Source organism: Corythoichthys intestinalis, chromosome 15 (genome assembly GCF_030265065.1).
Source record: "Corythoichthys intestinalis isolate RoL2023-P3 chromosome 15, ASM3026506v1, whole genome shotgun sequence".
NCBI lineage: Eukaryota > Metazoa > Chordata > Actinopteri > Syngnathiformes > Syngnathidae > Corythoichthys > Corythoichthys intestinalis.
In genome coordinates this window covers 1,297,442-1,312,319 of record NC_080409.1, presented here as the reverse complement: position 1 = coordinate 1,312,319, position 14,878 = coordinate 1,297,442, and positions in this window count along the sequence as shown.

Below are 14,878 nucleotides of genomic sequence, written 5' to 3'. Positions count from 1 at the left end.
ACATTTCTCGGCCATATCGCATAGATCTCACTGTGAAAAGGCTTAAATGGCTTTTTTGACCTAAGTTTGAGGATTGCGCTCAAATCAAATGTCCTAGAACCAAATTTCCACATGTAATTACTAGATTGTGATACAATACACTAATGGGTGAAGTTTGGTTGACTTCTGCGCAGCGGTTTGGGAGTTAACATCAAAATTACATTTCTCGGCCATATCGCATAGATCTCACTGTGAAAAGGCTTAAATGACTTTTTTAATTAAGTTTAATGATTGCGCTCAAACCAAATGTCCTAGAACGAAATTTTCAAATGTAACTACTAGAATGTGATACAATACACTATTGGGTGAAGTTTAGTTGACTTCTGCGCAGCGGTTTGGGAGTTAACATCAAAATTACATTTCTCGGCCATATCGCATAGATCTCACTGTGAAAAGGCTTAAATGGCTTTTTTGACCTAAGTTTGAGGATTGCGCTCAAATCAAATGTCTAAGAACCAAATTTCCAAATGTAACTACTAGATTGTGATACAATACACTATTGGGTGAAGTTTGGTTGACTTCTGCGCAGCGGTTTGGGAGTTAACATCAAAATTACATTTCTCGGCCATATCGCATAGATCTCACTGTGAAAAGGCTTAAATGACTTTTTTAATTAAGTTTGATGATTGCGTTCAAACAAAATGTCCTAGAACAAAATTTTCAAATGTAACTACTAGATTGTGATACAATACACTATTGGGTGAAGTTTGGTTGACTTCTGCGCAGCGGTTTGGGAGTTAACATCAAAATTACATTTCTCGGCCATATCGCATAGATCTCACTGTGAAAAGGCTTAAATGGCTTTTTTGACCTAAGTTTAAAGATTGCGCTCAAACCAAATGTCCTAGAACGAAATTTTCAAATGTAACTACTAAAATGTGATACAATACACTATTGGGTGAAGTTTGGTTGACTTCTGCGCAGCGGTTTGGGAGTTAACATCAAAATTACATTTCTCGGCCATATCGCATAGATCTCACTGTGAAAAGGCTTAAATGGCTTTTTTGACCTAAGTTTGAGGATTGCGCTCAAATCAAATGTCCTAGAACCAAATTTCCACATGTAACTACTAGATTGTGATACAATACACTAATGGGTGAAGTTTGGTTGACTTCTGCGCAGAGGTTTGGGAGTTAACATCAAAATTACATTTCTCGGCCATATCGTATAGATCTCACTGTGAAAAGGCTTAAATGACTTTTTTAATTAAGTTTGATGATTGCGCTCAAACGAAATTTCCTAGAACAAAATTTTCAAATGTAACTACTAGATTGTGATACAATACACTATTGGGTGAAGTTTGGTTGACTTCTGCGCAGCGGTTTGGGAGTTAACATCAAAATTACATTTCTCGGCCATATCGCATAGATCTCACTGTGAAAAGGCTTAAATGGCTTTTTTGACCTAAGTTTAATGATTGCGCTCAAACCAAATGTCCAATAACCAAATTTCCACATGTAACTACTAGATTGTGATACAATACACTAATGGGTGAAGTTTGGTTGACTTCTGCGCAGCGGTTTGGGAGTTAACATCAAAATTACATTTCTCGGCCATATCGCATAGATCTCACTGTGAAAAGGCTTAAATGACTTTTTTAATTAAGTTTGATGATTGCGTTCAAACAAAATGTCATAGAACAAAATTTTCAAATGTAACTACTAGATTGTGATACAATACACTATTGGGTGAAGTTTGGTTGACTTCTGCGCAGCGGTTTGGGAGTTAACATCAAAATTACATTTCTCGGCCATATCGCATAGATCTCACTGTGAAAAGGCTTAAATGGCTTTTTTGACCTAAGTTTGAGGATTGCGCTCAAACCAAATGTCCTAGAACGAAATTTTCAAATGTAACTACTAGAATGTGATACAATACACTATTGGGTGAAGTTTGGTTGACTTCTGCGCAGCGGTTTGGGAGTTAACATCAAAATTACATTTCTCGGCCATATCGCATAGATCTCACCGTGAAAAGGCTTAAATGACTTTTTTAATTAAGTTTGATGATTGCGTTCAAACAAAATGTCCTAGAACAAAATTTTCAAATGTAACTACTAGATTGTGATACAATACACTATTGGGTGAAGTTTGGTTGACTTCTGCGCAGCGGTTTGGGAGTTAACATCAAAATTACATTTCTCGGCCATATCGCATAGATCTCACTGTGAAAAGGCTTAAATGACTTTTTTAATTAAGTTTGATGATTGCGTTCAAACAAAATGTCCTAGAACAAAATTTTCAAATGTAACTACTAGATTGTGATACAATACACTATTGGGTGAAGTTTGGTTGACTTCTGCGCAGCGGTTTGGGAGTTAACATCAAAATTACATTTCTCGGCCATATCGCATAGATCTCACTGTGAAAAGGCTTAAATGGCTTTTTTGACCTAAGTTTAAAGATTGCGCTCAAACCAAATGTCCTAGAACGAAATTTTCAAATGTAACTACTAGAATGTGATACAATACACTATTGGGTGAAGTTTGGTTGACTTCTGCGCAGCGGTTTGGGAGTTAACATCAAAATTACATTTCTCGGCCATATCGCATAGATCTCACTGTGAAAAGGCTTAAATGGCTTTTTTGACCTAAGTTTAATGATTGCGCTCAAACCAAATGTCCAATAACCAAATTTCCACATGTAACTACTAGATTGTGATACAATACACTAATGGGTGAAGTTTGGTTGACTTCTGCGCAGCGGTTTGGGAGTTAACATCAAAATTACATTTCTCGGCCATATCGCATAGATCTCACTGTGAAAAGGCTTAAATGACTTTTTTAATTAAGTTTGATGATTGCGTTCAAACAAAATGTCATAGAACAAAATTTTCAAATGTAACTACTAGATTGTGATACAATACACTATTGGGTGAAGTTTGGTTGACTTCTGCGCAGCGGTTTGGGAGTTAACATCAAAATTACATTTCTCGGCCATATCGCATAGATCTCACTGTGAAAAGGCTTAAATGGCTTTTTTGACCTAAGTTTAATGATTGCGCTCAAACCAAATGTCCTAGAACGAAATTTTCAAATGTAACTACTAGAATGTGATACAATACACTATTGGGTGAAGTTTGGTTGACTTCTGCGCAGCGGTTTGGGAGTTAACATCAAAATTACATTTCTCGGCCATATCGCATAGATCTCACTGTGAAAAGGCTTAAATGGCTTTTTTGACCTAAGTTTGAGGATTGCGCTCAAATCAAATGTCCTAGAACCAAATTTCCACATGTAATTACTAGATTGTGATACAATACACTAATGGGTGAAGTTTGGTTGACTTCTGCGCAGCGGTTTGGGAGTTAACATCAAAATTACATTTCTCGGCCATATCGCATAGATCTCACTGTGAAAAGGCTTAAATGACTTTTTTAATTAAGTTTAATGATTGCGCTCAAACCAAATGTCCTAGAACGAAATTTTCAAATGTAACTACTAGAATGTGATACAATACACTATTGGGTGAAGTTTAGTTGACTTCTTGCAGCGGTTTGGGAGTTAACATCAAAATTACATTTCTCGGCCATATCGCATAGATCTCACTGTGAAAAGGCTTAAATGGCTTTTTTGACTTAATTTAATGATTGCGCTCAAACCAAATGTCCTAGAACGAAATTTTCAAATGTAACTACTAGAAAGTGATACAATACACTATTGGGTGAAGTTTGGTTGACTTCTGCGCAGCGGTTTGGGAGTTAACATCAAAATTACATTTCTCGGCCATATCGCATAGATCTCACTGTGAAAAGGCTTAAATGACTTTTTTGACCTAAGTTTAATGATTGCGCTCAAACCAAATGTCCAATAACCAAATTTCCACATGTAACTACTAGATTGTGATACAATACACTAATGGGTGAAGTTTGGTTGACTTCTGCGAGGCGGTTTGGGAGTTAACATCAAAATTACATTTCTCGGCCATATCGCATAGATCTCACTGTGAAAAGGCTTAAATGACTTTTTTAATTAAGTTTGATGATTGCGTTCAAACAAAATGTCATAGAACAAAATTTTCAAATGTAACTACTAGATTGTGATACAATACACTATTGGGTGAAGTTTGGTTGACTTCTGCGCAGCGGTTTGGGAGTTAACATCAAAATTACATTTCTCGGCCATATCGCATAGATCTCACTGTGAAAAGGCTTAAATGGCTTTTTTGACCTAAGTTTGAGGATTGCGCTCAAATCAAATGTCCTAGAACCAAATTTCCACATGTAATTACTAGATTGTGATACAATACACTAATGGGTGAAGTTTGGTTGACTTCTGCGCAGCGGTTTGGGAGTTAACATCAAAATTACATTTCTCGGCCATATCGCATAGATCTCACTGTGAAAAGGCTTAAATGACTTTTTTAATTAAATTTAATGATTGCGCTCAAACCAAATGTCCTAGAACGAAATTTTCAAATGTAACTACTAGAATGTGATACAATACACTATTGGGTGAAGTTTAGTTGACTTCTGCGCAGCGGTTTGGGAGTTAACATCAAAATTACATTTCTCGGCCATATCGCATAGATCTCACTGTGAAAAGGCTTAAATGGCTTTTTTGACCTAAGTTTAATGATTGCGCTCAAACCGAATGTCCTAGAACGAAATTTTCAAATGTAACTACTAGAATGTGATACAATACACTATTGGGTGAAGTTTGGTTGACTTCTGCGCAGCGGTTTGGGAGTTAACATCAAAATTACATTTCTCGGCCATATCGCATAGATCTCACTGTGAAAAGGCTTAAATGACTTTTTTAATTAAGTTTGATGATTGCGTTCAAACAAAATGTCCTAGAACAAAATTATCAAATGTAACTACTAGATTGTGATACAATACACTATTGGGTGAAGTTTGGTTGACTTCTGCGCAGCGGTTTGGGAGTTAACATCAAAATTACATTTCTCGGCCATATCGCATAGATCTCACTGTGAAAAGGCTTAAATGGCTTTTTTGACCTAAGTTTGAGGATTGCACTCAAATCAAATGTCCAAGAACAAAATTTCCAAATGTAACTACTAGATTGTGATACAATACACTATTGGGTGAAGTTTGGTTGACTTCTGCGCAGCGGTTTGGGAGTTAACATCAAAATTACATTTCTCGACCATATCGCATAGATCTCACTGTGAAAAGGCTTAAATGACTTTTTTAATTAAGTTTGATGATTGCGTTCAAACAAAATGTCCTAGAACAAAATTTTCAAATGTAACTACTAGATTGTGATACAATACACTATTGGGTGAAGTTTGGTTGACTTCTGCGCAGCGGTTTGGGAGTTAACATCAAAATTACATTTCTCGGCCATATCGCATAGATCTCACTGTGAAAAGGCTTAAATGGCTTTTTTGACCTAAGTTTAAAGATTGCTCTCAAATCAAATGTCCTAGAACCAAATTTCCACATGTAACTACTAGATTGTGATACAATACACTATTGGGTGAAGTTTGGTTGACTTCTGCGCAGAGGTTTGGGAGTTAACATCAAAATTACATTTCTCGGCCATATCGCATAGATCTCACTGTGAAAAGGCTTAAATGACTTTTTTAATTAAGTTTGATGATTGCGCTCAAATCAAATGTCCTAGAACCAAATTTCCACATGTAACTACTAGATTGTGATACAATACACTAATGGGTGAAGTTTGGTTGACTTCTGCGCAGAGGTTTGGGAGTTATCAAAATTACATTTCTCGGCCATATCGCATAGATCTCACTGTGAAAAGGCTTAAATGACTTTTTTAATTAAGTTTAATGATTGCGCTCAAACCAAATGTCCTAGAACGAAATTTTCAAATGTAACTACTAGAATGTGATACAATACACTATTGGGTGAAGTTTAGTTGACTTCTGCGCAGCGGTTTGGGAGTTAACATCAAAATTACATTTCTCGGCCATATCGCATAGATCTCACTGTGAAAAGGCTTAAATGGCTTTTTTGACCTAAATTTAATGATTGCGCTCAAACCAAATGTCCTAGAACGAAATTTTCAAATGTAACTACTAGAATGTGATACAATACACTATTGGGTGAAGTTTGGTTGACTTCTGCGCAGCGGTTTGGGAGTTAACATCAAAATTACATTTCTCGGCCATATCGCATAGATCTCACTGTGAAAAGGCTTAAATGACTTTTTTGACCTAAGTTTAATGATTGCGCTCAAACCAAATGTCCAATAACCAAATTTCCACATGTAACTACTAGATTGTGATACAATACACTAATGGGTGAAGTTTGGTTGACTTCTGCGAGGCGGTTTGGGAGTTAACATCAAAATTACATTTCTCGGCCATATCGCATAGATCTCACTGTGAAAAGGCTTAAATGACTTTTTTAATTAAGTTTGATGATTGCGTTCAAACAAAATGTCATAGAACAAAATTTTCAAATGTAACTACTAGATTGTGATACAATACACTATTGGGTGAAGTTTGGTTGACTTCTGCGCAGCGGTTTGGGAGTTAACATCAAAATTACATTTCTCGGCCATATCGCATAGATCTCACTGTGAAAAGGCTTAAATGGCTTTTTTGACCTAAGTTTGAGGATTGCGCTCAAATCAAATGTCCTAGAACCAAATTTCCACATGTAATTACTAGATTGTGATACAATACACTAATGGGTGAAGTTTGGTTGACTTCTGCGCAGCGGTTTGGGAGTTAACATCAAAATTACATTTCTCGGCCATATCGCATAGATCTCACTGTGAAAAGGCTTAAATGACTTTTTTAATTAAGTTTAATGATTGCGCTCAAACCAAATGTCCTAGAACGAAATTTTCAAATGTAACTACTAGAATGTGATACAATACACTATTGGGTGAAGTTTAGTTGACTTCTGCGCAGCGGTTTGGGAGTTAACATCAAAATTACATTTCTCGGCCATATCGCATAGATCTCACTGTGAAAAGGCTTAAATGGCTTTTTTGACCTAAGTTTAATGATTGCGCTCAAACCAAATGTCCTAGAACGAAATTTTCAAATGTAACTACTAGAATCTGATACAATACACTATTGGGTGAAGTTTGGTTGACTTCTGCGCAGCGGTTTGGGAGTTAACATCAAAATTACATTTCTCGGCCATATCGCATAGATCTCACTGTGAAAAGGCTTAAATGACTTTTTTAATTAAGTTTGATGATTGCGTTCAAACAAAATGTCCTAGAACAAAATTTTCAAATGTAACTACTAGATTGTGATACAATACACTATTGGGTGAAGTTTGGTTGACTTCTGCGCAGCGGTTTGGGAGTTAACATCAAAATTACATTTCTCGACCATATCGCATAGATCTCACTGTGAAAAGGCTTAAATGACTTTTTTAATTAAGTTTGATGATTGCGTTCAAACAAAATGTCCTAGAACAAAATTTTCAAATGTAACTACTAGATTGTGATACAATACACTATTGGGTGAAGTTTGGTTGACTTCTGCGCAGCGGTTTGGGAGTTAACATCAAAATTACATTTCTCGGCCATATCGCATAGATCTCACTGTGAAAAGGCTTAAATGGCTTTTTTGACCTAAGTTTAAAGATTGCTCTCAAATCAAATGTCCTAGAACCAAATTTCCACATGTAACTACTAGATTGTGATACAATACACTATTGGGTGAAGTTTGGTTGACTTCTGCGCAGAGGTTTGGGAGTTAACATCAAAATTACATTTCTCGGCCATATCGCATAGATCTCACTGTGAAAAGGCTTAAATGACTTTTTTAATTAAGTTTGATGATTGCGCTCAAACAAAATTTCCTAGAACAAAATTTTTTAATGTAACTACTAGATTGTGATACAATACACTATTGGGTGAAGTTTGGTTGACTTCTGCGCAGCGGTTTGGGAGTTAACATCAAAATTACATTTCTCGGCCATATCGCATAGATCTCACTGTGAAAAGGCTTAAATGGCTTTTTTGACCTAAGTTTAATGATTGCGCTCAAACCAAATGTCCAATAACCAAATTTCCACATGTAACTACTAGATTGTGATACAATACACTAATGGGTGAAGTTTGGTTGACTTCTGCGCAGCGGTTTGGGAGTTAACATCAAAATTACATTTCTCGGCCATATCGCATAGATCTCACTGTGAAAAGGCTTAAATGACTTTTTTAATTAAGTTTGATGATTGCGTTCAAACAAAATGTCATAGAACAAAATTTTCAAATGTAACTACTAGATTGTGATACAATACACTATTGGGTGAAGTTTGGTTGACTTCTGCGCAGCGGTTTGGGAGTTAACATCAAAATTACATTTCTCGGCCATATCGCATAGATCTCACTGTGAAAAGGCTTAAATGACTTTTTTAATTAAGTTTGATGATTGCGTTCAAACAAAATGTCCTAGAACAAAATTTTCAAATGTAACTACTAGATTGTGATACAATACACTATTGGGTGAAGTTTGGTTGACTTCTGCGCAGCGGTTTGGGAGTTAACATCAAAATTACATTTCTCGGCCATATCGCATAGATCTCACTGTGAAAAGGCTTAAATGGCTTTTTTGACCTAAGTTTAAAGATTGCGCTCAAACCAAATGTCCTAGAACGAAATTTTCAAATGTAACTACTAGAATGTGATACAATACACTATTGGGTGAAGTTTGGTTGACTTCTGCGCAGCGGTTTGGGAGTTAACATCAAAATTACATTTCTCGGCCATATCGCATAGATCTCACTGTGAAAAGGCTTAAATGGCTTTTTTGACCTAAGTTTGAGGATTGCGCTCAAATCAAATGTCCTAGAACCAAATTTCCACATGTAACTACTAGATTGTGATACAATACACTAATGGGTGAAGTTTGGTTGACTTCTGCGCAGAGGTTTGGGAGTTAACATCAAAATTACATTTCTCGGCCATATCGCATAGATCTCACTGTGAAAAGGCTTAAATGACTTTTTTAATTAAGTTTGATGATTGCGCTCAAACAAAATTTCCTAGAACAAAATTTTCAAATGTAACTATTAGATTGTGATACAATACACTATTGGGTGAAGTTTGGTTGACTTCTGCGCAGCGGTTTGGGAGTTAACATCAAAATTACATTTCTCGGCCATATCGCATAGATCTCACTGTGAAAAGGCTTAAATGGCTTTTTTGACCTAAGTTTAATGATTGCGCTCAAACCAAATGTCCAAAAACCAAATTTCCACATGTAACTACTAGATTGTGATACAATACACTAATGGGTGAAGTTTGGTTGACTTCTGCGCAGCGGTTTGGGAGTTAACATCAAAATTACATTTCTCGGCCATATCGCATAGATCTCACTGTGAAAAGGCTTAAATGGCTTTTTTGACCTAAGTTTGAGGATTGCGCTCAAATCAAATGTCCTAGAACCAAATTTCCACATGTAATTACTAGATTGTGATACAATACACTAATGGGTGAAGTTTGGTTGACTTCTGCGCAGCGGTTTGGGAGTTATCAAAATTACATTTCTCGGCCATATCGCATAGATCTCACTGTGAAAAGGCTTAAATGACTTTTTTAATTAAGTTTAATGATTGCGCTCAAACAAAATTTCCTAGAACAAAATTTTCAAATGTAACTACTAGATTGTGATACAATACACTATTGGGTGAAGTTTGGTTGACTTCTGCGCAGCGGTTTGGGAGTTAACATCAAAATTACATTTCTCGGCCATATCGCATAGATCTCACTGTGAAAAGGCTTAAATGGCTTTTTTGACCTAAGTTTAATGATTGCGCTCAAACCAAATGTCCAATAACCAAATTTCCACATGTAACTACTAGATTGTGATACAATACACTAATGGGTGAAGTTTGGTTGACTTCTGCGCAGCGGTTTGGGAGTTAACATCAAAATTACATTTCTCGGCCATATCGCATAGATCTCACTGTGAAAAGGCTTAAATGACTTTTTTAATTAAGTTTGATGATTGCGCTCAAACAAAATGTCCTAGAACAAAATTTTCAAATGTAACTACTAGATTGTGATACAATACACTATTGGGTGAAGTTTGGTTGACTTCTGCGCAGCGGTTTGGGAGTTAACATCAAAATTACATTTCTCGGCCATATCGCATAGATCTCACTGTGAAAAGGCTTAAATGACTTTTTTAATTAAGTTTGATGATTGCGTTCAAACAAAATGTCCTAGAACAAAATTTTCAAATGTAACTACTAGATTGTGATACAATACACTATTGGGTGATGTTTGGTTGACTTCTGCGCAGCGGTTTGGGAGTTAACATCAAAATTACATTTCTCGGCCATATCGCATAGATCTCACTGTGAAAAGGCTTAAATGACTTTTTTAATTAAGTTTAATGATTGCGCTCAAACCAAATGTCCAAAAACCAAATTTCCACATGTAACTACTAGATTGTGATACAATACACTAATGGGTGAAGTTTGGTTGACTTCTGCGCAGCGGTTTGGGAGTTAACATCAAAATTACATTTCTCGGCCATATCGCATAGATCTCACTGTGAAAAGGCTTAAATGGCTTTTTTGACCTAAGTTTGAGGATTGCGCTCAAATCAAATGTCCTAGAACCAAATTTCCACATGTAATTACTAGATTGTGATACAATACACTAATGGGTGAAGTTTGGTTGACTTCTGCGCAGCGGTTTGGGAGTTATCAAAATTACATTTCTCGGCCATATCGCATAGATCTCACTGTGAAAAGGCTTAAATGACTTTTTTAATTAAGTTTAATGATTGCGCTCAAACAAAATTTCCTAGAACAAAATTTTCAAATGTAACTACTAGATTGTGATACAATACACTATTGGGTGAAGTTTGGTTGACTTCTGCGCAGCGGTTTGGGAGTTAACATCAAAATTACATTTCTCGGCCATATCGCATAGATCTCACTGTGAAAAGGCTTAAATGGCTTTTTTGACCTAAGTTTAATGATTGCGCTCAAACCAAATGTCCAATAACCAAATTTCCACATGTAACTACTAGATTGTGATACAATACACTAATGGGTGAAGTTTGGTTGACTTCTGCGCAGCGGTTTGGGAGTTAACATCAAAATTACATTTCTCGGCCATATCGCATAGATCTCACTGTGAAAAGGCTTAAATGACTTTTTTAATTAAGTTTGATGATTGCGCTCAAACAAAATGTCCTAGAACAAAATTTTCAAATGTAACTACTAGATTGTGATACAATACACTATTGGGTGAAGTTTGGTTGACTTCTGCGCAGCGGTTTGGGAGTTAACATCAAAATTACATTTCTCGGCCATATCGCATAGATCTCACTGTGAAAAGGCTTAAATGACTTTTTTAATTAAGTTTGATGATTGCGTTCAAACAAAATGTCCTAGAACAAAATTTTCAAATGTAACTACTAGATTGTGATACAATACACTATTGGGTGATGTTTGGTTGACTTCTGCGCAGCGGTTTGGGAGTTAACATCAAAATTACATTTCTCGGCCATATCGCATAGATCTCACTGTGAAAAGGCTTAAATGGCTTTTTTGACCTAAGTTTAAAGATTGCGCTCAAACCAAATGTCCTAGAACGAAATTTTCAAATGTAACTACTAGAATGTGATACAATACACTATTGGGTGAAGTTTGGTTGACTTCTGCGCAGCGGTTTGGGAGTTAACATCAAAATTACATTTCTCGGCCATATCGCATAGATCTCACTGTGAAAAGGCTTAAATGGCTTTTTTGACCTAAGTTTGAGGATTGCGCTCAAATCAAATGTCCTAGAACCAAATTTCCACATGTAACTACTAGATTGTGATACAATACACTAATGGGTGAAGTTTGGTTGACTTCTGCGCAGAGGTTTGGGAGTTAACATCAAAATTACATTTCTCGGCCATATCGCATAGATCTCACTGTGAAAAGGCTTAAATGACTTTTTTAATTAAGTTTGATGATTGCGCTCAAACAAAATTTCCTAGAACAAAATTTTCAAATGTAACTATTAGATTGTGATACAATACACTATTGGGTGAAGTTTGGTTGACTTCTGCGCAGCGGTTTGGGAGTTAACATCAAAATTACATTTCTCGGCCATATCGCATAGATCTCACTGTGAAAAGGCTTAAATGGCTTTTTTGACCTAAGTTTAATGATTGCGCTCAAACCAAATGTCCAAAAACCAAATTTCCACATGTAACTACTAGAATGTGATACAATACACTATTGGGTGAAGTTTGGTTGACTTCTGCGCAGCGGTTTGGGAGTTAACATCAAAATTACATTTCTCGGCCATATCGCATAGATCTCACTGTGAAAAGGCTTAAATGACTTTTTTAATTAAGTTTGATGATTGCGTTCAAACAAAATGTCCTAGAACAAAATTTTCAAATGTAACTACTAGATTGTGATACAATACACTATTGGGTGAAGTTTGGTTGACTTCTGCGCAGCGGTTTGGGAGTTAACATCAAAATTACATTTCTCGGCCATATCGCATAGATCTCACTGTGAAAAGGCTTAAATGGCTTTTTTGACCTAAGTTTGAGGATTGCGCTCAAATCAAATGTCCAAGAACCAAATTTCCAAATGTAACTACTAGATTGTGATACAATACACTATTGGGTGAAGTTTGGTTGACTTCTGCGCAGCGGTTTGGGAGTTAACATCAAAATTACATTTCTCGGCCATATCGCATAGATCTCACTGTGAAAAGGCTTAAATGACTTTTTTAATTAAGTTTGATGATTGCGTTCAAACAAAATGTCCTAGAACAAAATTTTCAAATGTAACTACTAGATTGTGATACAATACACTATTGGGTGAAGTTTGGTTGACTTCTGCGCAGCGGTTTGGGAGTTAACATCAAAATTACATTTCTCGGCCATATCGCATAGATCTCACTGTGAAAAGGCTTAAATGGCTTTTTTGACCTAAGTTTAAAGATTGCGCTCAAACCAAATGTCCTAGAACGAAATTTTCAAATGTAACTACTAGAATGTGATACAATACACTATTGGGTGAAGTTTGGTTGACTTCTGCGCAGCGGTTTGGGAGTTAACATCAAAATTACATTTCTCGGCCATATCGCATAGATCTCACTGTGAAAAGGCTTAAATGGCTTTTTTGACCTAAGTTTGAGGATTGCGCTCAAATCCAATGTCCTAGAACCAAATTTCCACATGTAACTACTAGATTGTGATACAATACACTAATGGGTGAAGTTTGGTTGACTTCTGCGCAGAGGTTTGGGAGTTAACATCAAAATTACATTTCTCGGCCATATCGCATAGATCTCACTGTGAAAAGGCTTAAATGACTTTTTTAATTAAGTTTGATGATTGCGCTCAAACAAAATTTCCTAGAACAAAATTTTCAAATGTAACTATTAGATTGTGATACAATACACTATTGGGTGAAGTTTGGTTGACTTCTGCGCAGCGGTTTGGGAGTTAACATCAAAATTACATTTCTCGGCCATATCGCATAGATCTCACTGTGAAAAGGCTTAAATGGCTTTTTTGACCTAAGTTTAATGATTGCGCTCAAACCAAATGTCCAAAAACCAAATTTCCACATGTAACTACTAGATTGTGATACAATACACTAATGGGTGAAGTTTGGTTGACTTCTGCGCAGCGGTTTGGGAGTTAACATCAAAATTACATTTCTCGGCCATATCGCATAGATCTCACTGTGAAAAGGCTTAAATGGCTTTTTTGACCTAAGTTTGAGGATTGCGCTCAAATCAAATGTCCTAGAACCAAATTTCCACATGTAATTACTAGATTGTGATACAATACACTAATGGGTGAAGTTTGGTTGACTTCTGCGCAGCGGTTTGGGAGTTAACATCAAAATTACATTTCTCGGCCATATCGCATAGATCTCACTGTGAAAAGGCTTAAATGACTTTTTTAATTAAGTTTAATGATTGCGCTCAAACCAAATGTCCTAGAACGAAATTTTCAAATGTAACTACTAGAATGTGATACAATACACTATTGGGTGAAGTTTAGTTGACTTCTGCGCAGCGGTTTGGGAGTTAACATCAAAATTACATTTCTCGGCCATATCGCATAGATCTCACTGTGAAAAGGCTTAAATGGCTTTTTTGACCTAAATTTAATGATTGCGCTCAAACCAAATGTCCTAGAACGAAATTTTCAAATGTAACTACTAGAATGTGATACAATACACTATTGGGTGAAGTTTGGTTGACTTCTGCGCAGCGGTTTGGGAGTTAACATCAAAATTACATTTCTCGGCCATATCGCATAGATCTCACTGTGAAAAGGCTTAAATGACTTTTTTGACCTAAGTTTAATGATTGCGCTCAAACCAAATGTCCAATAAACAAATTTCCACATGTAACTACTAGATTGTGATACAATACACTAATGGGTGAAGTTTGGTTGACTTCTGCGAGGCGGTTTGGGAGTTAACATCAAAATTACATTTCTCGGCCATATCGCATAGATCTCACTGTGAAAAGGCTTAAATGACTTTTTTAATTAAGTTTGATGATTGCGTTCAAACAAAATGTCATAGAACAAAATTTTCAAATGTAACTACTAGATTGTGATACAATACACTATTGGGTGAAGTTTGGTTGACTTCTGCGCAGCGGTTTGGGAGTTAACATCAAAATTACATTTCTCGGCCATATCGCATAGATCTCACTGTGAAAAGGCTTAAATGGCTTTTTTGACCTAAGTTTGAGGATTGCGCTCAAATCAAATGTCCTAGAACCAAATTTCCACATGTAATTACTAGATTGTGATACAATACACTAATGGGTGAAGTTTGGTTGACTTCTGCGCAGCGGTTTGGGAGTTAACATCAAAATTACATTTCTCGGCCATATCGCATAGATCTCACTGTGAAAAGGCTTAAATGACTTTTTTAATTAAGTTTGATGATT